General features: G+C 43.5%; 2 protein-coding genes and 1 pseudogene across 3 annotated transcripts in view; all 3 read right to left on the reverse strand.

Moving 5' to 3' along the window:
• The window catches only part of LOC126068466 (uncharacterized), a 1054989-nt gene that overhangs the window by 450951 nt on the left and 576886 nt on the right, over window positions 1–27152 (reverse strand). The window lies entirely within an intron of this gene.
• Window positions 1–27152, reverse strand: part of LOC126068451 (ral guanine nucleotide dissociation stimulator-like) — a 480137-nt gene that overhangs the window by 162329 nt on the left and 290656 nt on the right. The gene's annotated exons all lie outside the window — the stretch shown is intronic.
• Window positions 16888–18013, reverse strand: LOC126068465 (cellular tumor antigen p53-like; annotated as a pseudogene).

Below are 27152 nucleotides of genomic sequence, written 5' to 3' on the forward strand. Positions count from 1 at the left end.
CATTGCCATCAAGTCCATTCCGACTCATAGTGACCCTACAGGACAGAGTAGGACTTCCCTGTAGGGTTTTCAAGGAGCAGCTGGTGGCTGCAAACTGCCGACATATTGGTTAGCAGCTGAGCGCTTAAGGACTGCACCACCAGGGCTCCCAGGCATCATTAGCTCTAGAAAATCCTGATGACTAGAGATGTTAATTAAAGAAGATTTCATCATTGGTGGGGGAGAGCTCCACAAAAATGCCGAGAAATGAGTAAAAAGTAAAAATGGAAGCAAATGATTTTTCTTTCTTCCCAGTAGATGGAAAATGAGGTTAAGTACAACATGATCTTCATAAAATTTGAAGATAGTAAATTCTAGGTAGAAATCAAGAGCAAATCCAGGTCTCTTAAGACTATAGAAAAAACAACCTAAGTGCCCATCATTGGCTGAAGGGATAATCAAACCACGATACATACACACAATGGAATAGTACGAAACGTTAAAGGATAACAATGAATCCGCAAAATATCTCACAACATGGATGAACCTAGAGGACATTATGCTGAGTGAAATAAGTCAATAACAAAAAGACAAATATTATGTGAGATCAGTATCATAAAAAGTCAAGAAAAGGTTTACACACAGAAAGAAACATTCTTTGATGGTTACCAGGGATGGGAGCGGGAGGGAAGGAAAATCACAAAGTAAATAGTAGACACATATTAACTTGGATAAAGGGAAAGGCAATACACAATAAGGGGGAGGTCAGCAACACATGCTCAAGGCAAAGGAAGGCACTGGCAGGTAAATACTATTACATACACGATTCTGCAATAACTTAACCACAAACAGTAATTTAAGAGTGGATACATAGGTAGATATGTAAGCTGAACAGGTGTGGGAGTACACTCATGAGCGTATACATAAATGCAAGTGCTGCCAACGTATCAATGTATACAGTAGAGCACACAGGGGGCAAAGTTATGGAAACTTTTTAGCCATAACCAAACTCCTTAAGGGACTGAGTCATGGGGCTTGAGGGCTTAGGACCATAGTTTCAGGGGACATCTAGGTCAATGGGCATAACATAGCCCATAAAGACAAGGTCCTACGTCCTACTTTGGTGAGTAGCAACTGGGGTCTTAAAAGCTTGTGAGTGGCCATCTAAGATAGAGCTATTGCTCTCTTTCTGTCTGGAGCAAAGAAGAGTGAAGAAAATCAAAGATTCAAGGCAACAATTAGTCAACAGGACTAATGGACCACACGAACCAAAGCTTCCACTAGCCTGAGACCAGGAGAACTAGATGGTGTCTGGCTACCACTGCCAACCACTCTGATTGGGATCATAATAGAAGGTCCTGGACAGAGTGGGAGAAAACTCTAGAACAAAATTCAAATTCATAAAAAAGACCAGATTTACCGGTCTGATAGAGACTGGTGGAACCCCTGAAACTATGGCCCTTAGATACTCTTCAAACCTGGGACTGAACCCACTCCTGGAGATCACCTTTCCGCCAAACAAAAGACCAGCCCCTGAAGTGAATAACACCCTTGAGGAACCTGCTCCTCAGAACAATCAACCACACAAGACCAAAGGGGCAGCATTTTCCCCAGAACAAAATTCAGAAGGCAGGAAGGAGAGGGGAAGACGGGTTAATGGGAACCCAGGAAGGAACCGGGGATTGGGGGGATTGCAGCTTCTGTCACGAAAATAATGTGTATAAATTGATGAATGGGAAACTAATTCGCTCTGTAAAATTTTACTCAAACCACAAGAAAATGTTCAAAAAAAAAAAAAAAAAAGACTACAGAAAACCTGAAACTGATACTCTGCTCAGTGTCTTAACTAGATGTTTTGCTCCTATGTTGTTTAAGGCAAAGCCCAGAGAATCTAAAATCAGAAAATACTATGGCAGTCCAGAGGGCTTGATCAACCCCACCCACTGATGTCGCATCATTACTAGGAGATTATTGCCTTCTCTTTCACGTTTTAAAGTTGGTACATCTAACTCTTGGATAAGACGGTCACTGACGTGAAAACGAGAAATGTGTACTTGGTTCATACAGCTTTTGACTTCAGAGACATTTTCCTAAGTAATTTAAATCTAATGACTCCTCAGACATTGGCGTCTCTTGAGACTGGGACAGTGACAGGAGAAGTACGTCTGTCATGTATTGAAAGCCCCAGGAAAAGCAGGGATTCAGGTTTTAAGTTCTTGCACCTGGTATTTCTAGCATATATTTCCTTTCTCATTTGTCTGCTTTCCTCAGACACACACTATATTGATAATGGCCACATTTAGCACAGTGATTGCAGTCCTTTAATTGAATGCAGTTGTATAATAAAACAGTAGAAGTCACATTATACTCAGGCTAGTTGCTTTATCTAGGGACCTCCAGGGAACATTCAAGAACAGGGAGAAAGGAGGTTGCTGAGAAGGTAAATGTTTGTGGAATTCTCTTAGACCTAGTATTCAAAAAAAAAAAAAAAAAAAAGCCTCAAAGCCTGGGGCATATTCTCTCCTTTGGGTCTGTGGTCTCCTTCTTGCTTAGTAGCTGAATCCAGGTTTTACTACAACGATTTAACCCAGGTTTACTACAACGATGCACTCAGCTTAAAGCAAACAACCAAAAAAACCAGCTTGATTTCCCAGCCTCCCCTGCACCTAGCAGTGGTCATATGACACAGTTCTGGGAAGGGGTTTGAGAGATTTTAGGCTGGGGAATTGACCCTTTTAGCTAAGGGTTGTAGCTGTGGCTCGTATCTGATTTGTAGATGTGTTTTGCTTGGCCCACAGAGATTTCTTTTTTAAAAATGGGTAAATTCTCATACAAATCCAGATTTCTAGATCTCTAAAAAAATCACGATGGAAGGGCTGACTCGTTAGGGGGAGAGCAAGTGGGAGTACGGAGTAAGGTGTAGATAAACTTATGTGTGACAGTCTGACTTGATTTGTAAACGTTCACTTGAAGCTCAATAAAAGTTAATAAAAAAAAATTACGAGATACGGCAGATCTTGCATTCTCATGTTGCAAAAATGGGCTGCAATTTAGTAATACCACAGTCCCCAACTTTTCTTACTGTCTTATCGCTGCCTGTTTCATTCGTTCTCTTCGCCTGTCTCACCCTATAGGCGTCTGTCTTGTAACATCTGCCTTAAACCACAGTCTCTGTCTCTCTCACTCTTTTTTCCCTTTCTCTGTTTTATGCCATGTTTTATCTGTCTGTGCCTCAGCTATGGGTGACTGCTGCATCCCAAACCTTACACACTTATCAGGACTAAATTACCATACCCAAGGAGCGCTTCCTCAAAGCTGGGGCATGTGTGAGTGAATGAATGGGATTACTACTCATTAACCTTAATATTTTTAGGTAAGCTAACAAACAGTTGTCCCCGAGTTGACTCCAACTATGGCGACCCATGTGTGTTAGAGTAGAACTGTGCTCCACAGGGCTTCCAAGACTGAACTTTCAGATACAGATCACTATGCCTGTCTTCTGAGACACCTCTGGGTGGGTTCAAACTGCTAGCCTCTGCGGCTAGTGGTCCAGCGCTTAACCATTTGTGCCACCCAGGAACTCCCATAAATAGCTATAAGAATCTATAAAGACTATGGTTTTTGCACCCTTATTAGCAGGAACTTTTTGCCAGAGGGCTGTTGCTGATACAGCTGGAGATAGCTGATGAAATTCCAGAAGGGAGCCCAGTACAAAATGAAAGAACATTGGGGCTGGGAGGGGAGAGTGGACAGCCTGGAATCTATTCATTGGTTTTCTGAAGTTTTATTTATTTATTAAATCAATTTAAACAGTTAACATTTATTGAATGCTTACTGTGTGCTGGGCTTTTAGTTCATTTTAAACCTGTAACTTTAACAGGTTAATAAATGCACAAGTAATAGTAAGGTCATAAGAGATAAGCAAAAATACAATATGGTGATATGTAATTCTTATCCTGCCTAGTCAAACAGGAAGACAGTGTATATGATGAGGGCATTTGAAGCATGTCACATTTTGAAAGTAATCTACTTAGCAAACACTTAAGTATTTCTTTACTACAGGAGTTAAGAAGTAGGTGTATGTTTAATGTGATCCCTCAGGATTCCTACTCTTTGGACTTCATTCAGAGGAGGGCACGTTGCTGTCTATTGATTGTGCAGTATTCTGTGGTCTGTACCCCTGTTGCCATCATGGAGAGCCCAGTTAAAGTCAATTGGAAAGAAATATACTAGCCCAGAAGATAGTCATCAGTTCTCATTTGTTTAGTGACCAGCACATGTCTCCTGAAACCAGCAAATCAAGCATGCTTTTACTTTTAAAATTTACATTGTCTTTCTTTCCAAAGATGATTTTTGTTTAAATATAAAGTGATTTTTTAATCGGTGTTATAGGCTCTGTGACTTTGCCTGGTGTTAAAGTAAGACTCTTCTGACCATGATTCTTCAGGTCTCCTCTGAACTCCCTCTATGCATGAGGTTACAGCTACACATTTGTAGATATAAGCCACCCATCTGAGTTAGCAGATTCTCCATTTCTCTGTCCTGACATTTTGTCCACATTGATTTTGTCCAGCCTGGTAAAGTATCTTGAGTAGCATGCAGTCAAGTAATTCCAACTAGTCCATCTTTGGGGACATCATGGGAAAGGAAGTCTCCATTAATTCTTTCCATTTGGATCAAACAATTCAGCCTGTAAGATGTCCCCTTTTCCATTCTTGAGCAAATCCTTTACGAGGATCAAAGATCCCACTTATTCTTTGAGTGACTTCCTCCCATTTACATGTTGAAACAATCTCCTTTTATTGGTTTCTAAGATACTTGCAAGGTGCTTTTCAAAGTCTTTCTGGTGTAGTTATTATTCTCCTCATTTATAGTTTATTGGGTGTCTTTATCCTGTTCACATAAGCTCTCTTGCCAGTCTGGGGAAAATGCCCTATTTTTTCTCTAGTAATTTATATGGCTTTAACTTTACCAGTTCTCTTTTTAGGTTCTACCCCAAAATGCTTGTTATTTTTATTTCTTGGTACAAACTTTTCATGGACAGCAGGGGAAAAAGTATATAGGATTTTCTTGTGGGTTATTGACTTTTTAAAGTACTTCCTTTCAATTATCTCCTAAGTGGGGCCTACATTGATCATATTTTCCTTTTTAAAAATCTAGAGTGCATGAACAGGTTTCTTGGTTTTCCTCTGTTTCATGAGGATGCAGAATTTAATTATGTTTTTAATTCTTACTGAGTGGCTCACCCACAGCAATCTCTAGAGTCCATTTCTGATCCTGTCTGGAATGAAAAAAAGAAAAAAAAAAAATGAAAGCCCGCTCTATTTTCTGTTGTTAAGGGTTGTAGAAAACATCCTCAAATTATTAACCCCTCCCCCATCTCTCATTCTGATTGAGCAGTTGGTCATTAACTTTTGGATGATGAAAGCATTCTTTTATTAGTATCTGGACTAATATTTTTAGCTTTTCCAATTCTTTTAACATTTTCTGTCTTATCATACCACTCCGGAAATCCATAATATACATACTTGTGCATATAGAAGTTTTAACATGAATTGTTTTAAAAATGGAAAAGCTTTTAAAAAGTTATAACAAATTGCTGCTGTGGAGTTTATTCAACAAATATATTTTGAGTGTCTACACTATACCAGGAAAACCCTGGTTGCATAGTGGTTAAGAGCTATGGTAGCTAAGCAAAAGGTCAGCAGTTGGAATCCACCAGGTGCTCCTTGGAAACTGTATGGGGCAGTTCTACTCTGTCCTATAGGGTCACTATGAGTTGAAATGGACTGGACTGCAGTGGATTTGTTCTTCTTACTATACACCAGTTCTAGGCATGGAGGATAAGCAGGGAACAGAATCAAGGTCCATATGCTTACATTCTAGAGACAAAGAAATAATTCATGAAATGTTGATAAGAGCTCAGAAGAAAAATCCAGTGGGATAACCATTTACAGCAGCCCTTTTCTATCAGTTCCACGGGAGAATTAAACACTAATGCCCTAAAGCACCTGTTACATACAATGAATTAACTTCTTGTACGCAACTAGAAGGATGTTAGCTATGTACCATCCTTGGGAGGTATGAAAAAAGTCACTGACATGGTTTTCTCTAGGGAAATTCTCTCACGGAACCCTGGTTGAGAACGGCTTGGTTAGAGAGCACCAGTTGCTGGAGGAAATGCTTCTTTGGATCATTTGACCAGGGAAGGCCTCTCTGACAAGGACTCCTTTAAGCAAAGACCTGTTCAATGAGGGAGAGAGGGCCCTGTGCGTACATGGGGGCAGAAGATCCCATCCAGAGAGAGAGTAGTGTGTTCCTGCGACAAGAGTGGGCTTGGAGTATTTGAGGAAAAGTTAAGAAGATAGTTGTGGCTGGAACTAAGTTATCAAGGGGCAGAGAGGTGGGGCCGAGTTACGTATGTGAGGCAAGTAGACTGAGAAACAGAAAATGAATAAGGGCCTAGATGTCCTTTATACAAATTCATATCCTCAAGTAAGCATCTCTTTGTTTCCTGTTGCCTCTGTTTATAATGATGACACCCATAAAGGAAAAACAATTTTTTTTCTAGTTTAAAATTCACAGTATTCATGCTAGTTAAATATCAATGAAATGTGTCCTTATTTTACCCAATAGATAGAGCTACAAGTTTACAAGGCGAAAAACATTCGTCCCATTTGGATGGTGTGAAATATATTTTTAGAAGCATCAGAGCAGGACAGAAGCTAGTTTGAAGGCTCACACATTGGGCTTCCATATTTTTGGTGTCACAAATAAAGTCACTTTAGAAAAAGATGGCTGTTGTTAGGAGAGCGTTCTCAGGGGACCTCACTAATTGAGTTAAAAACTGAGTCAAGCTCCACTGCATTACACATCATTCCATAGAAAAACTCTGTGCAACAACAGCATCCCAATGCCTTATTAAAACTAATAATAATAATGACAGAGCTTCATAAAATCCCAGTAAACAGAACGGAGAATCTCTTGGAGTTTTTAAAAATGGGATGGCCCTCCTATACTTAGCCAGCATGGCAAACTAAACTAATATCATAGCTCTTTTACTTGAGGGCTTGCCTGTGTGTAGGTGCTCTCTATCAGGAGATCCAGTCTCGACTCCCATTTAACCAATACTGACTTCAGGATCGTTACATGAGAGAGGTAACAGGAGACTCTGGGGTGAGTCCTGGGGATCTGCATTTTAACAAGTACCCCTGGTGACTCCTTACACACTTTTGGAAAAGCCTCAGAGAATAACTGTTAATGATATTCAACCAGGAATTTGCTTTTGGTAAGAGGGGCAGAGAATAAGTGAAGATATCACTAGAGAGCTGGTCAGCTTGGCATGGTTGACAAAGATAATAGGTTCTTTTTGAAACATTTAGCTAATCAACTGGAATGAAACTGAGTTGTGGACCTGGCTTTTCAATTTGTACCACTGAAATGTCCTTGGTGTATTTATTTCCTATGGATGATTTTTGGCCTTTCTTACCTATTCGCACATATTGTCTGGAAAATGCCCTCTGTTTTCACAGTCTTCGTGTCATTAGTGATCTGTGTTGCAGACGTGACTTTTCCTTGTGAGAAAATGACTCCATTGATCTAGCAACTTACGCAGGTGTTCTCACACATGCTGGATAGCAAATCACCTGTGGAGCTTTTTAAACCTATAGCTACCCAGGTTCCACGCCTGACACCAGTCAGAACCTCTGGGCACAGGGGCCCCAAATCTACACCCTTAAAAACCTTTACTGCGCAGCCACGCTTCAGAACCACTGGTTTAATGATAAACCCGAAATCAAACCCATTGCCGTGGAGTCGATTCCGACTCATAGCGACCCTATATGACAGAGAAGACCTGCCCCATAGGGCTTCCAAGGTTGTAATCTTCACAGAAGCAGGTCGCCACATCTTTCTCCCATGATAAGCCTGGTGGGTTTAAACCACTGAGTTTTGGTTAAGAGTCAAGGACTTTACCACTGAGCCACCAGGACTCCTCCAGTTGGTTTAATGCTAAAACCAAGTCAAACCAAATCCACTGTCATCGGGTTGATTCCGACTGATAGCAACCATAAAAGATGGCAAAGGAAATTTTCTTTGAGACTTCAAATGTATTTTTCTCCATTGGACAGCTGTTTATTCCTGCTGTAACCAGAACTTGATTTAATGTGTTCCCAGAAACTCTGAATTTTATGCTATGTTTGCTCTGATACTGAGCAATGTGATGAACAATCTCCGAGGTTTCTAATTGGGCTTCACTTCTAGTCCTGATAAGACACACCAACAAGGACAAAGTTTTCTCTAAGTGGCAGTTTAGTCCCCTTGATGAAGAGTGAGAGATAACTGCTTGAAGCAGTGTGGTGGAATATCACACCACCTGGTCTGAAAGTTTTGGAGAATTTAGCCCTTAGACTCTTGGAGCACATCAGTACAACACTGGGTAATAAGAGCTTGGCTATGCTGAACAACAAAGCTTCTAGATGCACAGTCTGTACACTAAGTTCAGGTCAAGTTTGAGAGATGGCGGAGGCAATGGGCTTCTTGACGTCCTGACTCTGGAATTACAGAAGAGTATCTGGAAAATTTTTTAAGACTTCTAAGGCAGGTTAGATTACAACCACTCTAGCTTAGACTGCAAACATCAGATACCTGCATCTTTTTCCTGTACTCCAAGCTCCCTTCCTGAACTTGCCCTTGGAGTTCTATAACAGGCTGTAAATTCCACAAAGTAGGGGGCACTTTATGCCAGAGTCTGGCACAGCTGCCGCTCAGAAACACATGCCCACTATTTTAGAACAAACAGTCCTGTCATTTCCAAGGATCATACAGTCTCCATTTCTACTTTCCACACTCCAACCCCAAGTTGGCATAGGTTGTTGACCCTTAGCCTAAGGGTGGGTGGTGCGGGAATTAAACACAGCAGAGTGGTGGAAGGTCAGGGGTTCCGATCCACCAGATGCTCCTGGGACAAAGCAGTCTGCTTCCCTAAAGATTTACAGCCTTGGAAACCCTATGGGGCAGTTCTACTCTGTCCTGTAGGGTCTATGAGTCCAAATGGACACCATAGCAGTGGGTTTGGTTAGCGGGTTTTTGTCCCTCAGCCGGTGCCCAAACTATGAGCGTCACCAGGACACCCAGTGCTCAGTCAGTCACTGGAATGCTCTGCATCACTGGAGGAAGAGGTCTCAAAACGTGAAAATAACATGGGAAGGTGCAAAACCGACGCTTCCTGACAGATTTCCTTAAAATCTTGCTCCTCAAGGGTGGTCCTGGGACCAGGAGCAGCATCACCACCACCTGGGAGCTAGTTAGAAAGGTGGACTCTCAGGTCCCTACCCCAAACTTACTGGATCAGAATCTGCATTTTAACAAGATACCCAGGTGATGACTATTCATATTAGGATTTTAGAAACTAACAGATGTAGCAAATGATCAATCGAGCGCTTCTCAGTCCCCCAACACAGAGACTCAGTCTTTTGTGCAAGCCCAGCACCCTCTCCACAGGTAGTAAAGGAGCCCCCAGGGACCTAGGAGCCTGTGATGCTGAGGGCAATTTGGTGATTGGCTGCTGTGGCCACGTGACCGGCGCTGGGCCTCCCGTGCGAGCGGATTGGCTGTCGCGGACGCTGACGGACAGGGCCGGGGCGGGCCAGAGCCTGGTCGGAGGGGCTCGGGCGGGGACCAGAGGGGCGAAGGCGCGAGAGCGCTAGTGCGCGTGCGCGAGCGGCGGGGCTTTCCTCGCGCCGTCGGAGGAAACCGGAGCTCTTGTCCTGAGGTGAGCGACGCCTTGGGGCTGCCGGTCCTATCGCGCCTTCGCCGGTTGGGGCGAGAGGGATCGCAGGGCCGGGCGTGGCGGGGATAGTCTGGGGTTAACTACCCTCAGGGAGCCTCGCTTCTGAGGTGGCCGCAGACCCAGGCTCTGCCACCCCTCGGAGCCTCGGTTTCCCTTTCGTACCCTGTTACGCGTCTCTACATCCTCCCCACCGCGGAGACCGGGCCGCCCGAGGGGAGTTGCCCACCTGGCAGCGTCGCCCCCGCCTTTGTTTCCCGCCCAGAGGGATGCTGGCAGGTAAAGGGCGCTGGTGGTGAGGTGGGGGCGTTCCAGGCGCGGACCCGGGATGTGGCCCAGCAGAAGGTGGCATTAATGCAGCGGGAAAATGAGGGAAGAAATGGAGTGTCACGTTAAAGTGGCCCAGGCCTTGGGACGCGAACCTCTGAAGCCTGGGGACCCGCACTGATCCCGGGGCTGTGAGCGACGCCGAACTGCAGGCGCAGCTGTGCAGAAGCGCTCTCTGCCCCGGTGCGGGCGGGGTGGGGGCGGCGTGACCGGGGGACCGAGCCCGAGTGCCGCCCTGAGAAGCTTCTCTGCCCGCTGGACCTGCAGGCGAGCCCTGGGCCCAGGTTCCCCGCAGGTGGGCACTCTGAGTGGGCTGAAGGGCCCAGGTTCCCCGCAGTTGGGCGCTCTGAGCGGGCTGAAGGGCCCAGGTTCCCCGCAGGTGGGCGCTCTGAGCGGGCTGAAGGGCCCAGGTTCCCCGCAGCTGGGCGCTCTGAGTGGGCTGAAGGGCCCAGGTTCCCCGCAGCTGGGCGCTCTGAGTGGGCTGAAGGGCCCAGGTTCCCCGCAGCTGGGCGCTCTGAGTGGGCTGAAGGGCCCAGGTTCCCCGCAGCTGGGCGCTCTGAGTGGGCTGAAGGGCCCAGGTTCCCCGCAGGTGGGCGCTCTGAGTGGGTTGAAGGGCCCAGGTTCCCCGCAGCTGGGCGCTCTGAGTGGGCTGAAGGGCCCAGGTTCCCCGCAGGTGGGCGCTCTGAGTGGGCTGAGGGGCCCAGGTTCCCCGCAGCTGGGCGCTCTGAGTGGGCTGAAGGGCCCAGAGATTGGTTACAGGGGTAAAAATGTTCTAAGCAGCTGGGCGCTGGCGGAGCAGGTCTAAATGAGACGCTCAACTGGTGACTGGTAAATTGTGAGGAAAGAAATGCGTGCAGTGAACTGTGGACCAGGTCAGCACACTGAGATTCTTCTTCAAGAAGACAGATTTTGTGTGTGTGTTTTTGGGGGGGGGGGGGGGCGGGAGGAGGTCGCTGTAAACTGAGGTTTTTCGGGGGCTGTTGAAGCGCGTAATTACTTGTTTTCTGCTTATTAATGGGCTGTAGGGAGAGGAACTCAGGGTCTAAATTAAGCCTCTTCAGACTTCCTCAGTTCTTTGAAAAGGGTGTGTTTGAAGAAGACCATTTGGCTGGCAGAAGAGGGATGTGTGGGGAGGGAATCTCTCTTGTAAACCACACTTTGAAAAGGGGAGGTGTGTGCAGGAGTTTCAGAGCAGATTAAAACTGCAGGGTATCGCCTACCTCTCTCCTCCATTTCCTCAGACATGCAATAGGAAGGGCATACTGTACATCCTTACAGTGAAACATAAAAAGTCCCTTCAGTTTTCCCCTGGTTAACTACTTTGTTAATTTTCCTGTATTCTGGAGTTGCAGTGTAATCGACTTAGAATTTATTCTGGCATGAGATTAACAAAGGTGTTTATTTACCTGATTCCTTGGAGACATCCTGATACCTTTTCAAAGCCCTTTTATTCCTCTTCTTGCTACAGATTGGTTTCTTTAGGAAACAGTATGATTTTCAAACATCTAAGACATACTCCAGAGATGGATTATCCACTAAGCAAGGTACACATGGGGTTACTTGTGCCTACTTACTAGTCTGTAGTCAAAATTTTACCTGTTTTTCACCACATGAAAGTGGTGATGAAACCCCCATGAAATTGTGCCCTACTGATTGGTAAGCAAACACAATTAAGCCTGTTGCACAGCTCGCTTAATGTAATCCCGTGAGTACCTTGCTTACTGCTTAATCCGCCCCTGCATCCTGACAAAATGTCTACACTTGATAGGAAACCAATTAGCTTGACAAGTCACAAAAAAAAAAAAAAAAAAATTGAAGAGGGAGCACTTAGATTTGTTAGGGAGCAGAGAACTCTGAGGTGCATGAAAGTAAAAGAAGTTGCTGTGAAGCTTAAGGTCTCTGGGAACATAACAACTGTTCCTAGTAAAGTGAAATACAGGTTGTTAGTTAGTGGTTGGAACACAAAGCAAATTATTGGGAATAACTTAAAACTTTGCCTAAAAGTTTTAAGTTGGTATTGGTGATGGTGGGGGAAGGAATTCTGAAGGTTGAGAGAGGTGGTATAACTTGAAAAACTATATGCTTTCAGGTCTAAAGAAAAAAAAAATGTCATTTTTGTCATGCAGGCGGTTCCTGGATTACGAACGAGTTCCGCTCCTAAATCTGTCTTTAAGTTGAATTTGTACGTAAGTCAGAACAGTTAGGTACGGTTGGTATCTAACGTCAGTTAATCAAATGTTTGTCTTAGGATGTAGTGTTCCTTTTCTATACATAAACATTAAAGAATCATTTCCAGCTACACTAAAATATCTTTAACGTGATAATATGGTAATAATAACAGTGTTCTAATGCACTTCCCAAAGTAGCGCCAGTTTATTATTACGAACCATTGTATACACCTCAAATTTTTAATGTAAATAGGCTTTACGGGGATTGGTTTGTAACTACAGGTTGCACGTTAGTGGCACGTTTGTAACTGGGGACTGCCTGTGAAAACTACACAAAGGGCATGCAGTTCTTACGTTCAGCCTACAGAAGGGGCTTTGAAAAGGTGGAAAAATACTGATCAGTTTAAGGAAGGGAAACCAGGAAGATTGGCAGGCTTAGTTCATCTTGAGGGACGCAACATGTATCAGTGACCTATAGCACAAGGTTTTATTGTCTGAATCAATGAAAACTCGTTACTGTTACTTTCAAAACAACAAAATCATTTCCTTTCTGTTGTTTCTGTCCCTTGGGTTAGGCACCGGGAGGATGGAGAGTGAATGAAAGAGATTAGAGTCCGACCTGCATGCCTAAGGAGTAGTGTCCCTTGAGAAGGATCTGTGTCACATTGTGTACATGTGAGAGCCTTCACATTGAGAGGGGTCTGAGCACCTTCCTTAGGATGTGAGACAGAGCTAGATAGCATAGCCACAGGTCGGGGCTGGGAGTGCTATTATCTGATACTGAAGCAGTGGGGGAAAAGGAGAGCCAGGAAATGTTGAATTCAGTGAGGCTCTTGCATTTGCAGCATTGAGGAGGCATTTCCAGGCAGAAGTGCCTCATCGTTGGCCAGCCTGGCTTTGCTTTACATGGCTTCCAGACGACCTGCCAGTCACAGTGGAGGCTCCTGTGGAGGTTACACATCTCAGGTTGTAGCTTATGCTTACAATGTGGACTAGAAAAGAAAGGCTCCCAAAGACAGAAATCTAGGCTGCCATTCCTGTCACCCATAAAAAAAAAAAAAAAAAAAAAATTTTCCAGAAAGCAGATTGTGCCCTCCCTACCAGCAGGTGGCACTGCTGTCTCTGGGAATTCCTGGAGGAGATGAAATAATAGAGCTGGCAAACCAGCAGTGTGTAGCCTCTAGTCTAGAAGATCTTGAGAGGCTTTGTGAGATCTCAGTCAAAGAGAAGCTCAAAGAAAATAATTGTGAAAGCCAAACTTTTTCTATAAGGTTTCTAGAGCACATTACAAGCATAAGCTACAACCTGAGATGCATAACCTCCACAGGAGCCTCCATTGTGACTGGCAGGTCGTCTGGAAGGTTGGATGGTTGTGGTTACTTTGCTGGTTGTGTGTGTGTAGTGGGGGAGAAGGCAGAATGTAACCTACTAATTAAGCATCGTAATACAGGGTTTGAAAGCACTTTGAATAAATTGGTTAATTGAATGTGAAGTTGAAATCATAATTCAATCAAAATTCCCCATCACTTCATAGTTTCTAATTCTTTCCTTGTAAAGCTTTTTTTTTTTTTTAAAAGCTAGTCTACACACATGGGTGGGATTCTGGAAATATACATTATTGGATCAGTATTCAATAATCACATACCCTGAAGGTAGGGATGAGAGTATTAGTAAAAATACTGTTGGTTAATTAGCCACTATATTTCAGGGCTGACACAGAAGGCAGGTCAAAGTTATTCTCAAATCAGTTTCTTCTAAAACTTGAAACTTCCTAAGAAGTATGGATTTTCTTAAATTCTGTCCTTTTGAGATTTTATTCACAACCGAAAACTTGGACATTGGTTTTATTGACCTTAGGAGCCAGGGTCATTCATCCATTCTCTCTTTGGAAATAACTAGGTGGCTGTTGTTTGAAATGGATTTTTGTAGACATGACGTTTGAGGGAGATGGGTGCTGTTGCCATTGATGGGGAGGTTACGGTGTATAATGAGGCCCTCAGCTTTGACCCTGACCCAGGTAGAGTACACTGCCTTTGGTGCCAGTACCCCAGCCACCTGCTTCCTCTTGCAGTTCGTATTCTATGCTCAGCTTATTGGAGGTTTATTTCTGTCTCTCTTCAAATGAACTGATGAGCTTTCTTTTATTACCAATGACAAATCGTAAAATTCTCCTGGTGCTAGCTCAACATTATTAGTCATTAAAAAAAATCAAACCCACAATGCCATACCACCTCACCCCCACTAGAATGGGTATAATTAAAAAAAAGAGGAAAAGAAGAGGTGTTGGCAAGGATGTGGAGAACTTGGAACCCTTGTTCATTGCTGGTGGGAATGCAAGATGCCATAGTCGCTGTGGAAAAGTTTGGTGGTTCCTCAGAAAAGTTAAATGTAGAACATATGACCCAGCAGTCCCAGTCCTAAGCATGTGGCCCAAAGAACTGAAAGCAGGGATGCAAACAGCAACCTGTATACCAGTGTTTATTGCAGCCCAACTCACAATAGCCCAAACTTGAAAACAAGAAAAATGTCCATTAAGAGATGAATGGATAAAGAAAATGGAATATACATAACAATGGGCTATTATTCAGCCATGAAATCCTGATACATGCTATAAGGTGGATGAACCTGGAAAACATCATGCTGAGCAAAATAAGTCAGTCACAGAGAGATACTGTTTGATCCGTCTTACATGAAATAGGCGGATTTTTTTTTTTTAGAGAGACCAGAGCTTATTAGTGATTGCCGGGGTGGGAGGGAAGAGTAAAGGGGAAGTCAGTGCTTAGGGGCCACTGAGTTTCTGTTAATGGTGGTGGGATAATTTGGAAAAGGATAGTGGTAATGGTTGTACAACATTTTCAATGTAATCAATGTCACTGAATTGTACATATAACAATTGTTGGGGAAAAGATCCTGCTAGTACTAAATAGCAATAGTCACAGCAGCTTATTAACATTGCCTCTTTATGTGACCCCAGCTCTCTTCACTTTTCTGAACCTCAGTTTTCTCGCCTGTTCTCTGGGATTGGTGAAGTGGCAAGTGTTGCTTAAGATTCCTTCCAAGCCTGAAATTGTCTGACTATGTGATTTGTGTAGGTATTTCTGAAGCCTCTGAAAAATTCTCATTTAGAAGGCATTTTCATACTGTGAGTGTAGGGAGTCTTAGTCATGTAGTGCTGCTATAACAAATACCACAAGTGGATGGCTTTAACAAAGAGAAGTTTATTCTCTCTCAGTCCAGTAGACTAGAAACCCAAAGTCAGGGCGGTGGTTTCAGGGGAAGGCTTTCTTTCTCTGTGGGCCCTGAAGGAAGGTCCTTGTGATGCATCTGTCTTCCCTTGGTCTGGGAGCATCTCAGCACAGGAACCTCAGATCCAAATGTTGCGGTCTGCTCCTGGTGCTGCTTTCTTGGTGGTATGAGGTCCCCAACTCTCTGCTTCCTTCCCTTTCCTTTTTATCTCTTGAGACATAAAAGGTGGTGCAGGCCAGATCCCAGGGAAACTCCCTTTACATTGGCTCAGGGAGGTGACCTGGGAAGGGTGTTACAATCCCACCCTACCCGTCTTTAACATAAAATTACAATCACAAAATGGAGGACAATCACAGAACACTGGGAATCCTGGCCTAACCAAGTTGGTACACATAATACAATTTTGGGGTGACAATACAATCCATGACATAGGGTGAGAAGAAATTTAAAGTCTCATTAGTATTTTTTTTTTTTTGATAGCAAAGTTTTATTGTAAAATAAGAAACAGGTATAAAAATGGGATATACAAAGGGGCGAGGAGAAGGGATACAGGTGAGAATGCAAACGTGCCTTCCAGAGTGCAAAGAACTTAGACTCTGAGCATTGGGGGCAGTAAGACATGGTGGTGGGTGCAGATCCCACGGAAAAGCTGGAATCCTCCAGGGGGTGGGATGGGGCGAGGTTTCCTTTTAGGTGCTGAGGTTTACCTGGAGGCTAGACAGGACGTGGCTAGGTCAGCAGAAAAGGGACTTGGAAACTCCCTTCCCTTAAGCAGCTGCCCAGTCAATCCATCAACCAACAGGGACAGGGGGACCAGCACTCCCCAGAGGCCAAGTCCCAGATACCATGTAATCTAAGACGGTTTTAAGGTCAGCAGCCTGGTGACTTGCAGCCCTCTGGGATCTTTGAGTCCTACACACATCATTTCATTAACCTCATGTCAAACCCCACGAGGTAGGTGGTGGGTGTCAGCATTTCACAGACGTGCACATTGCTGTCAGGAGGAGTGAAACACCTTGAGATAGTTTCCCTGGCTAGTCTGCTGGTGACCTAGGCTTCCAACCCAGGTATGGCCAGTTCTATGACTGGTTTTAAAATCTAATTCTTACGTGCAGGAATGCTATCCTCTCTCTCCCAAGCATTTTTTATAGTAAAAACCTTAAAATCTAAGCTGGATTGTCCCAGCTGCCCTCATGCCCCCCAAAACACCAGTGTAGGCCAACATCTTTAGTGGAGGCCCAGACCAAGGTAAGTGAAAAGTTCCTGAGTGTTTTGGAGGCACACCTGTATGAAGCAGGGATTCAAGCATGTGAATTTCAAAATGGTAGGGAAGGAAGGCAGGGGCAGGGTGTGTAAATGGGGGACAGGAAGTGAAGGACGTCAGTCTGAGTCAGGCTGCTCTCTCTTGAACATTAGTTTTTTATGGCGGGAGGTAGATTGCCTTTTCTTAGACTTGGGAAGGCTGGATTGAGCCCTGCTCCCCTCTGGCTGCTTCCCAGCCTGGGCATCCTTCAGCTCCAAGGCCTCATTGAGCTTTAGGAACATCTTGAAACATTCATGCCCATGGATCTGAAGGGTGAAGTATTTTTCATCCAGTGGCTTCTTCTTTGGCTTCGTAGAGGAGCTGGTGCTGGTGGGCAGTGTTTGCTTAGTGATCCTCCCAGAGGGTGGCTCAGGGCAAGGCTCCCACTTCTTGCGGAAATTGTCTTCCTCTGTACATCTGTGTCTCCCAGGACAGGTACAAATATGCACCTTGAAACTGTTGTGTCCCAGCGGATTACCATTGGAGTCTTCCATTGTCATAATGGTGAGAATGGGTTCATGCGCCCCATGCAGGAGCTGTTACACATGAAGTTGAAGTGGATGGTGGTAGTCAGAACCGACCTCTGGTGGCTCCTAGGGCACCCCACACTATGTCATAGAGTGATGGTGTCCTCCAAATACTCAGCATGCAGGTTTCCTCCCACTGCATGAGGTGCTGAGGAGGGTCCAAGCAATCGCTATAGTCAGAGCGGCACTCAAGGTGGGGGCAGTGCTTCACGACCTCCATCATATGCTGACGTCTGGTAGATGGCCATGGTGTGAACACAGGTGCTGGGCGGGGGTGTTGAGGTGACCCATGGCTGCACTGGACAGGCCTTTGCCAGCTGGCAAAACAGCATGTTAAGTTCAGGGGAGTACGTGTAGGTGACGGACTTGGCTGTCCCAGAATGCAAGAAGCCCAGACAGAAATGATAGGTGCTGGGTAGGTCTTCTGAGAAGAGACAGAGGATGACAGCGTCCAGGAGGTGGCTAGTGTAGGGGCTTCTGATATTCCTTGAGCCCCAGCTTGGCTTTCTAGCCAGTCTGCAGCATCTTCTGGGAGTAGCAGATTGACTACTGCCTCCGCTGCTGGGGACAGTGAGGGGGATAGAACCAGCTTCTCAGAAAGGAGTTTCCCCAAGTATGAAAATGTCTCTTGACTCAGAGGGAGCTCAATGCTCAGATCTGACTGAGGCTCCTCCATTGCAGCTCCAGGGAAGGCAGTCTGGCTACGGAACCTCAGGGAAGTGTGTAACCTTCTTGGGAAGGACTCTCCAAGTCCAGAAGGAAGGTGCCCCCAGAGCCCAGCAGCTAGCTGTGCCCAGGATGGTGGCTTCGGGCTTTTGACTCGTTAACATTTCTTCCAGATAGTTATGCATTATCTTAGAATCACAAAGTCATAGCTAGAAAGAATTCCAGAGATGGTTTAATTCAAACTTTTCATTTTATAGCCAGGAAGTTTCAATTCAGAAACTAGGTGACCTGACCAAGCTAACAGGGCTAGTTAATGGCAGAAAACAAGGGGACTAAGACTGAAGCTTGGATCTCATCTGGATCTTCCAGTTCTCAGTGCTGCCTCCCTTCACCTGCCATCAGGACATAAAACATGTTTTGTCTGCAGGGCTGGGGCCAAGCAAATTCTCTGGGTAATTCCTTAATGTAGGATTTTAAAGGCACGTCATGAATAGCGTTGGGTTTGGGGAGAAAGTCAAGGTTAGACTTCTCTTTGCAGCTCATTCTTTTCTTCCCTGACTGATCCCGAGCAGGATTTTTCTGTGCATCTTTGGGTTTTTAAAACTTTTCTGCGCACTGTCTGTTTCCTGTAAGAAAAAACTTTGACCATCCCAGAAGAGTCCTTCCCCAGTCACTTGTTCTTAAATTGAAGTTCATGAACTCCCTAAGGGCTAATATTTTCAGGGGTCATCCATGTGGTAGCATGTATCTGAACGTCATTTTTCCTAATGGCCGAATAATAATAGTCCATCATGTGTATGTTCCAGGTTCTGTTTATCATCCGTTGGTGGACACTTGGGTTGTTTCTGTCTTTTGGCTGTTGTGAATAATGCTGCCTTGAAAATTTGTCTGCAAGTATCTGTTTGAGTGCCTGCTTTCAGATATTTTGGGTATATACCTAGGAGTGGAATTGCTGGGTCATATGGTAATTCCATGTTGAACGTTTTGAGAAACTGTCAAACTGTTTTCCACAGTGACCGCCGTTTTACAGTCCACCAGCAACGCACCAGGATTCTAATTTCTCCACATGGCTTCCTTTTTAATGCTATGTGTTTCATCCTGCGTTTAACACATCATTCTGAGGAGGGAGCCCTTGGCTTCAACAGACTGCCAGAGAAGCCAACGGTACAAAGAAGACTAATAACGCTCCAGTCTGCAGTAGATTCTGGAAAACCCCCAGCATGGGAGAATTTTTTTTTTTTTAATAACTTTTATTAAGCTTCAAGTGAACGTTTACAAATCCAATCAGTCTGTCACATATAAGTTTACATACTTCTCACTCCCTACTCCCACTTGCTCTCCCCCTCTTGAGTCAGCCCTTTCAGTCTCTCCTTTCTTGACAATTTTGCCGGCTTCCCTCTCTCTATATCCTCCCATCCCCCCTCCAGACAAGAGTTGCCAACACAATCTCCAGTGTCCACCTGATATAATTAGCTCACTCTTCATCAGCGTCTCTCTCCCACCCGCTGACCAGTCCCTTTCATGTCTGATGAGTTGTCTTCGGGGATGGTTCCTGTCCTGTGCCAACAGAAGGTCTGGGGAGCATGGCCGCCGGGATTCCTCTAGTCTCAGTCAGACCATTAAGTCTGGTCTTTTTATGAGAATTTGGGGTCTGTATCCCACTGATCTCCTGCTCCCTCAGGGGTCCTCTGCTGTGCTCTCTGTCAGGGCAGTCATCGATTGTGGCCAGGCACCAACTAGTTCTTCTGGTCTCAGGATGATGTAGGTCTCTGGTTCATGTGGCCCTTTCTGTCTCTTGGGCTCTTAGTTGTCGTGTGGCCTTGGTGTTCTTCATTTTCCTTTGCTCCAGGTGGGTTGAGACCAATTGATGCATCTTAGATGGCCGCTTGTTAGCATTTAAGACCCCAGACGCCACATTTCAAAGTGGGATGCAGAATGATTTCATACTAGAATTATTTTGCCAATTGACTTAGAAGTCCCCGCAAACCATGTTCCCCAGACCCCCGTGCTTGCTCCGCTGACCTTTGAAGCATTCATTTTATCCCGGAAACTTCTCTGCCTTTGGTCCAGTCCAATTGAGCTGACCTTCCATGTATTGAGTGTTGTCTTTCCCTTCACCTAAAGCAGTTCTTATCTACTGATTAATCAATAAAAAACCCTCTCCCACCCTCCCTCCCTCCCCCCCTCGTAACCACAAAAGTATGTGTTCTTCTCAGGTTTACTATTTCTCAAGATCTTATAATAGTGGTCTTATACAATATTTGTCCTTTTGCCTCTGACTAATTTCGCTCAGCATAATGGCTTCCAGGTTCCTCCATGTTATGAAATGTTTCAGAGATTCGTCACTGTTCTTTATCGATGCGTAGTATTCCATTGTGTGAATATACCACAATTTATTTACTCATTCATCAGTTGATGGACACCTTGGTTGCTTCCAACTTTATGCTATTGTAAACAGAGCTGCAATAAACATGGGTGTGCATATATCTGTTTGTATGAAGGCTCTTGTATCTCTAGGGTATATTCCGAGGAGTGGGATTTCTGGGTTGTATGGTAGTTCTATTTCTAACTGTTTAAGATAACGCCAGATACATTTCCAAAGTGGTTGTACCATTTTACATTCCCACCAGCAGTGTATGAGAGTTCCAATCTCTCCGCAGTCTCTCCAACATTTATTATTTTGTGTTTTTTGGATTAATGCCAGCCTTGCTGGTGTGAGATGGAATCTCATCCTAGTTTTAATTTGCATTTCTCTAATGGCTAATGATCGAGAGTATTTTCTCGTGTATCTGTTGGCTGCCTGAATAGCTTCTTTAGTGAAATGTGTGTTCATATCCTTTGCCCACTTCTTGATTGGGTTGTTTGTCTTTTTGTGGTTGAGTTTTGACAGAATCATGTAGATTTTAGAGATCAGGCGCTGGTTGGAGATGTCATAGCTGAAAATTCTTTCCCAATCTGTAGGTGGTCTTTTTACTCTTTTGGAGAAGTCTTTAGATGAGCATAGGTGTTTGATTTTTAGGAACTCCCAATTATCAGGTTTCTCTTCATCATTTTTGGTAATGTTTTGTATTCTGTTTATACCTTGTATTAGGGCTCCTAGGGTTGTCCCAATTTTTTCTTCCATGATCTTTATCGTTTAAGTCTTTATGTTTAGGTCTTTGATCCACTTGGAGTTAGTTTTTGTGCATGGTGTGAGGTATGGGTCCTGTTTCATTTTTTTGCAAATGGATATCCAGTTATGCCAGCACCATTTGTTAAAAAGGCTATCTTTTCCCCAATTAATTGACACTGCTCCTTTGTCAAATATCAGCTGCTCATACGTGGATGGATCTATGTCTGGGTTCTCAATTCTGTTCCATTGGTCTATGTGCCTGTTGTTGTACCAGTACCAGGCTGTTTTGACTACTGTGGCTGTGTAATAGGTTCTGAAGTCAGGTGAAGTGAGGCCTCCCACTTTCTTCTTCTTTTTCAGTAGTGCTTTGCTTATCCGGGGCTTCTTTCCCTTCCATATGAAATTGGTGATTTGTTTCTCTATCCCCTTAAAATATGACATTGGAATTTGGATCGGAAGTGCGTTAAATGTATAGATGGCTTTTGGTAGAATAGACATTTTTACTATGTTAAGTCTTCCTATCCATGAGCAAGGTATGTTTTTCCACTTAAGTATGTCCTTTTGAATTTCTTGTAGTAAAGCTTTGTAGTTTTCTTTCTATAGGTCTTTTACATCCTTGGTAAGATTTATTCCTAAGTATCTTATCTTCTTGGGGGCTACTGTGAAAGGTATTGATTTGGTTATTTCCTCTTCGGTGTTCCTTTTGTTGATGTAGAGGAATCCAAGTGATTTTTGTATGTTTATTTTATAACCTGAGACTCTTCCAAACTCTTCTATTAGTTTCAGTAGTTTTCTGGAGGATTCCTTAGGGTTTTCTGTGTATATAATCATGTCATCTGCAAATAGTGATAACTTTACTTCTTCCTTGCCAATCCGGATACCTTTTATTTCTTTGTCTAGCCTAATTGCCCTGGCTAGGACTTCCAGCACGATGTTGAATAAGAGCGGTGATAAAGGGCATCCTTGTCTGGTTCCTGTTCTCAAGGGAAATGCTTTGAGGTTCTCTCCATTTAGAGTGATATTGGCTGTTGGCTTTGCATAGATGCCCTTTATTATGTTGAGGAATTTTCCTTCAATTCCTATTTTGGTGAGAGTTTTTATCATAAATGGGTGTTGGACTTTGTCAAAAGCCTTTTCTGCATCAATTGATAAGATCACATGGTTTTTGTCTTTTGTTTTATTTATGTGATGGATTACATTAATGGTTTTTCTGATATTAAACCAGCCTTGCATACCTGGTATAAATCCCACTTGATCATGGTGAATTATTTTTTTGATGTGTTGTTGGATTCTATTGGCTAGAATTTTGTTGAGGATTTTTGCATCTATGTTCATGAGGGATATAGGTCTATAATTTTCTTTTTTTGTAATGTCTTTACCTGATTTTGGTATCAGGGAGATGGTGGCTTCATAGAATGAGTTGGGTAGGATTCCATCATTTTCTATGCTTTGAAATACTTTCAGAAGTAGTGGTGTTAACTCTTCTCTGAAAGTTTGGTAGAACTCTGCAGTGAAGCCGTCCGGGCCAGGGCTTTTTTTTGTTGGGAGTTTTTTGATTACCGTTTCAATCTCTTTTTTTGTTATGGGTCTATTTAGTTGTTCTACTTCTGAATGTGTTAGTTTAGGTAGGTAGTGTTTTTCCAGGAATTCATCCATTTCTTCTAAGTTTGCAAATTTGTTAGAGTACAATTTTTCATAACAATCTGAAGTGATTCTTTTAATTTCATTTGGTTCTGTTGTGATGTGGTCCTTCTCGTTTCTTATTCGGGTTGTTTCCTTTCCTGTATTGCTTTAGTCAGTCTAGCCAATGGTTTATCAATTTTGTTAATTTTTTCCAAGAACCAGCTTTTCTCTTTGTTAATTCTTTCAATTGTTTTTCTGTTCTCTAATTCATTTAGTTCAGCTCTAATTTTTATTATTTGTTTCCTTCTGGAGCCTGATGGATTCTTTTGTTGCTCACTTTCTATTTGTTCAAGTTGTAGGGACAGTTCTCTGATTTTGGCTCTTTCTTCTTTTTGTATGTGTGCATTTATCCATATAAATTGGCCTCTGAACACAGCTTTTGCTGTGTCCCAGAGGTTTTGATAGGAAGTATTTTCATTCTCATTGCTTTCTATGAATTTCCTTATTCCCTCCTTGATGTCTTCTATAACCCAGTCTTTTTTCAGAAGGGTATTGTTCATTTTCCAAGTATTTGATTTCTTTTCCTTAGTTTTTCTGTTATTGATCTCTAGTTTTATTGCCTTGTGGTCTGAGAAGATGCTTTGTAGTATTTCGATGTTTTGGACTCTGCAAAGGTTTGTTTTATGACCTAATATGAGGTCTATTCTAGAGAATGTTCCATGTGCGCTAGAAAAAAAAGTATATTTTGCAGCAGTTGGGTGGAGAGTTCTGTATAAGTCAATGAGGTCAAGTTGGTTGATTGTTGTAATTAGGTCTTCCGTGTCTCTATTGAGCTTCTTACTGGATGTCCTGTCCTTCTCCGAAAGTGGTGTGTTGAAGTCTCCTACTATAATTGTGGAGGTATCTATCTCACTTTTCAATTCTGTTAAAATTTGATTTATGCATCTTGCAGCCCTGTCATTGGGTGCATAAATATTTAATATGGTTATGTCTTCCTGATCAATTGTCCCTTTTATCGTTATATAGTATCCTTCTTTATCCTTTGTGGTGGATTTAAGTCTAAAGTCTATTTTGTCAGAAATTAATATTGCTACTCCTCTTCTTTTTTGCTTATTGTTTGCTTGATATATCTTTTTCCATCCTTTGAGTTTTAGTTTGTTTGTGTCTCTAAGTCTAAGGTGTGTCTCTTGTAGGCAGCATATAAATGGATCGTGTTTCTTTATCCAGTCTGTGACTCTCTGTCTCTTTATTGGTGCATTTAGTCCATTTACATTCAGGGTAATTATACATAAATAAGTGTTTAGTGTTGTCATTTTGATGCCTTTTTATGTGTGTTGTTGACAATTTCATTTTTCCGCATACGTTTTTGTGCTGAGGCGTTTTTCTTAGTAAATTGTGAGATCCTCATTTTCATAGTGTTTGACTTTATGTTAGTTGAGTCGTTACGTTTTTCTTGGCTTTTATCTGGAGTTATAGAGTTGTTATACCTTTTTGTGGTTACCTTATTATTTACCCCTATTTTTCTAAGTAAAAACCTAACTTGTATTGTTCTATATCGCCTTGTATCACTCTCCATATGGCAGTTCAATGCCTCCTGTATTTAGTTCCTCTTTTTGATTATTGTGATCTTTTACCTATTGACTTCCATGATTCCCTGTTATGTGTATTTTTTTTAAATTAATCTTAATTTGTTTTTTTTTGTGATTTCCCTATTTGAGTTGATATCAGGATGTTCTGTTTTGTGACCTTGTGTTGTGCTGATATCTGATATTATTGGTTCTCTGACCAAACAATATCCTTTAGTATTTCTTGTAGCTTTGGTTTGGTTTTTGCAAATTCTCTAAACTTGTGTTTGTCTGTAAATATCTTAATTTCGCCTTCATATTTCAGAGAGAGTTTTGCTGGATATATGATCCTTGGCTGGCAGTTTTTCTCCTTCAGTGTTCTGTATATGTCGTCCCATTCCCTTCTTGCCTGCATGGTTTCTGCTGCGTAGTCTGAACTTATTCTTATTGATTCTCCCTTAAAGGAAACCTTTCTTTTCTCCCTGGCTGCTTTTAAAATTTTCTGTTTATCTTTCGTTTTGGTGAGTTTGATGATAATATGTCTTGGTGTTTTTCTTTTGGGATCAATCTTAAATGGGGTTCGATGAGCATCTTGGATAGATATCCTTTCGTCTTTCATGATGTCAGGGAAGTTTTCTGTCAGGACTTCTTCAACTATTTTCTCTGTGTTTTCTGTCTCCCCTCCCTGTTCTGGGACTCCAATCATCCTCAGGTTATCCTTCTTGATAGAGTCCCACGTAATTCTTAGGGTTTCTTCATTTTTTTTGATTCTTTTCTCTGATTTTTTTTCAGCTATGTTGGTGTTGATTCCCTGGTCCTCCAGATGTCCCAGTCTGCATTCTAATTGCTCGAGTCTGCTCCTCTGACTTCCTATTGCATTGTCTAATTCTGTAATTTTATTGTTAATCTTTTGGATTTCTACATGTTGTCTCTCTGGATTCTTGTAACTTATTAATTTTTCCACTATGTTCTTGAATAATCTTTTTGAGTTCTTCAACAGTTTTATCAGTGTGTTCCTTGGCTTTTTCTGCAGTTATCCTAATTTCATTTGTGATATCTTTAAGCATTCTGTAAATTAGTCTTTTATATTCTGTATCTGATAATTCCAGGATTGTATCTTCATTTCGGAAAAAATTTCATTCTTTTGTTTGGGGGGTTGGAGAAGCTGTCACGGTCTGCTTCTTTAAGTGGTTTGATATGGATTGTTGTCTGCGAGCCATCACTGGGAAACTAGTTTTTCCAGAAAATCCGCTAAAAAAAAAATGCAGTCAGATCCCTATCAGAGTTCTCCCTCTGGCTCAGGCTATTTGGATGTTAATGAAGCCGCCTGGGGAGGGTGGGGGAGGGAACAGAGAGATAGGAGAGTAGCACCTCAGAGTATAGCCAGAGTTGCTTGTCTTGCTTGGAATGACTATTATATCTGAGATTCCCGCGGGCGCGTGGCCTATGTGTGCTGGCTGTGTGGAGATTGCCCCCGGGGGGTCTGGTCTGCTGGAGTCACGGTCAGATCCTCCGCTTCCAGCCCCACGCCCAGCGTCAAGGCTCCCCTACTGGGACGGTGCACTCTCGACTCCAAAATCAGTCGCTGCCTCCCGGGGACTTCTCGTCCCTCCAGCTGCGTGGCCGTGCCAGCCCCGCGAACCAGTTTGGCCCCCTCCCGGGGTTAGTTCAGATGGGTGGAGCAGGTCCCCGTGCTTGTGCCGTGACCGAGTGTCCCGGCTGGGACGCTGTTCTCCCCGCTCCAATACCAGTCGCTGCCTCCCAAGGACTTCTCTTATCGGCTGAGTCCCACGCCGCCCGCGCGACCCGGCTGGGCCCCTTCCCGGGGTTAGTTCAGGGGGGTGGAGCAGCTCTCCGTGTTTATGCCGTACCTGTGTCCAGTCCAAATCCCGAAGAGACGGTTCCCCGGCTGGGATGCTGCTCTTCCTGCTCCAAGACCAGTCACTGCCTCCCGGGGACTTCTCCTACTGGCTGCGTCCCACGCCACCCGCCGAACCGGCTTGTCTCCCTCCCAGGGTTAGTTCAGGGGGGTGGAGCAGCTCTCTGTGCTTGTGCCGTACCTGACTGGTAGGCTGGCTCCAGGCTCTGGAAACAATTGCTGCTTCCCCGTATTAGTTCGTTCTCCGTCTCTAAATCTGTGTTTGTTGTTCAGGGTTCGTAGATTGTTATGTATGTGATCGATTCACTTGTTTTTCCGTGTATTTGTTGTAAGAGGGATCCGAGGTAGCGTCTGCCTAGTCCGCCATCTAGGCTCCGCCTCCCATGGGAGAATTCTTGATTGAGGAGTCAAAGGCCTTCTGGTGGAAGAGGGTTGTGAGGTGGGGTATGGAAATTCCTAGTAGTATTTTAATCTTTATTAAAAATACTTAAAATTGCTCACTAAATGAAGATACTCATATTTACTCATCTTAAATTAATAATGAATATGCGAGTATTGGAAACCCTGGTGGTACAGTGGTTAAGTGCTACAGCTGCTAACCAAGAGGTTGGCAGTTTGAATCTGCCATGCGCTCCTTGGATACTCAATGGGGCAGTTCTACTCTGTCCTGTAGGGTTGCTATGAGTCAGAATCGACTTGACGGCAATGAGTTTGGCTTTTTTCATGCAAGTATTGATTTTCATTTACCATTCCTTGCTCAATAAGTTGTTGTTGTTAGGTGCTGTTGAGTTAGTTCTGACTCATAACGACCCTGTGCACAACAGAACGGAATACTGCCTGGTCCTTAGCCATCCTTACAGTCGTTGTTATGCTTGAGCTCATTGTTTCAGCCACTGTGTCAATCCACCTCATTGAGGTTCTACCTATTTTCTGCTGACCCTGTACTCTCAAGCATGATGTCCTTCTCTAG

This window comes from Elephas maximus, chromosome 27 (assembly GCF_024166365.1).
Source record: "Elephas maximus indicus isolate mEleMax1 chromosome 27, mEleMax1 primary haplotype, whole genome shotgun sequence".
NCBI lineage: Eukaryota > Metazoa > Chordata > Mammalia > Proboscidea > Elephantidae > Elephas > Elephas maximus.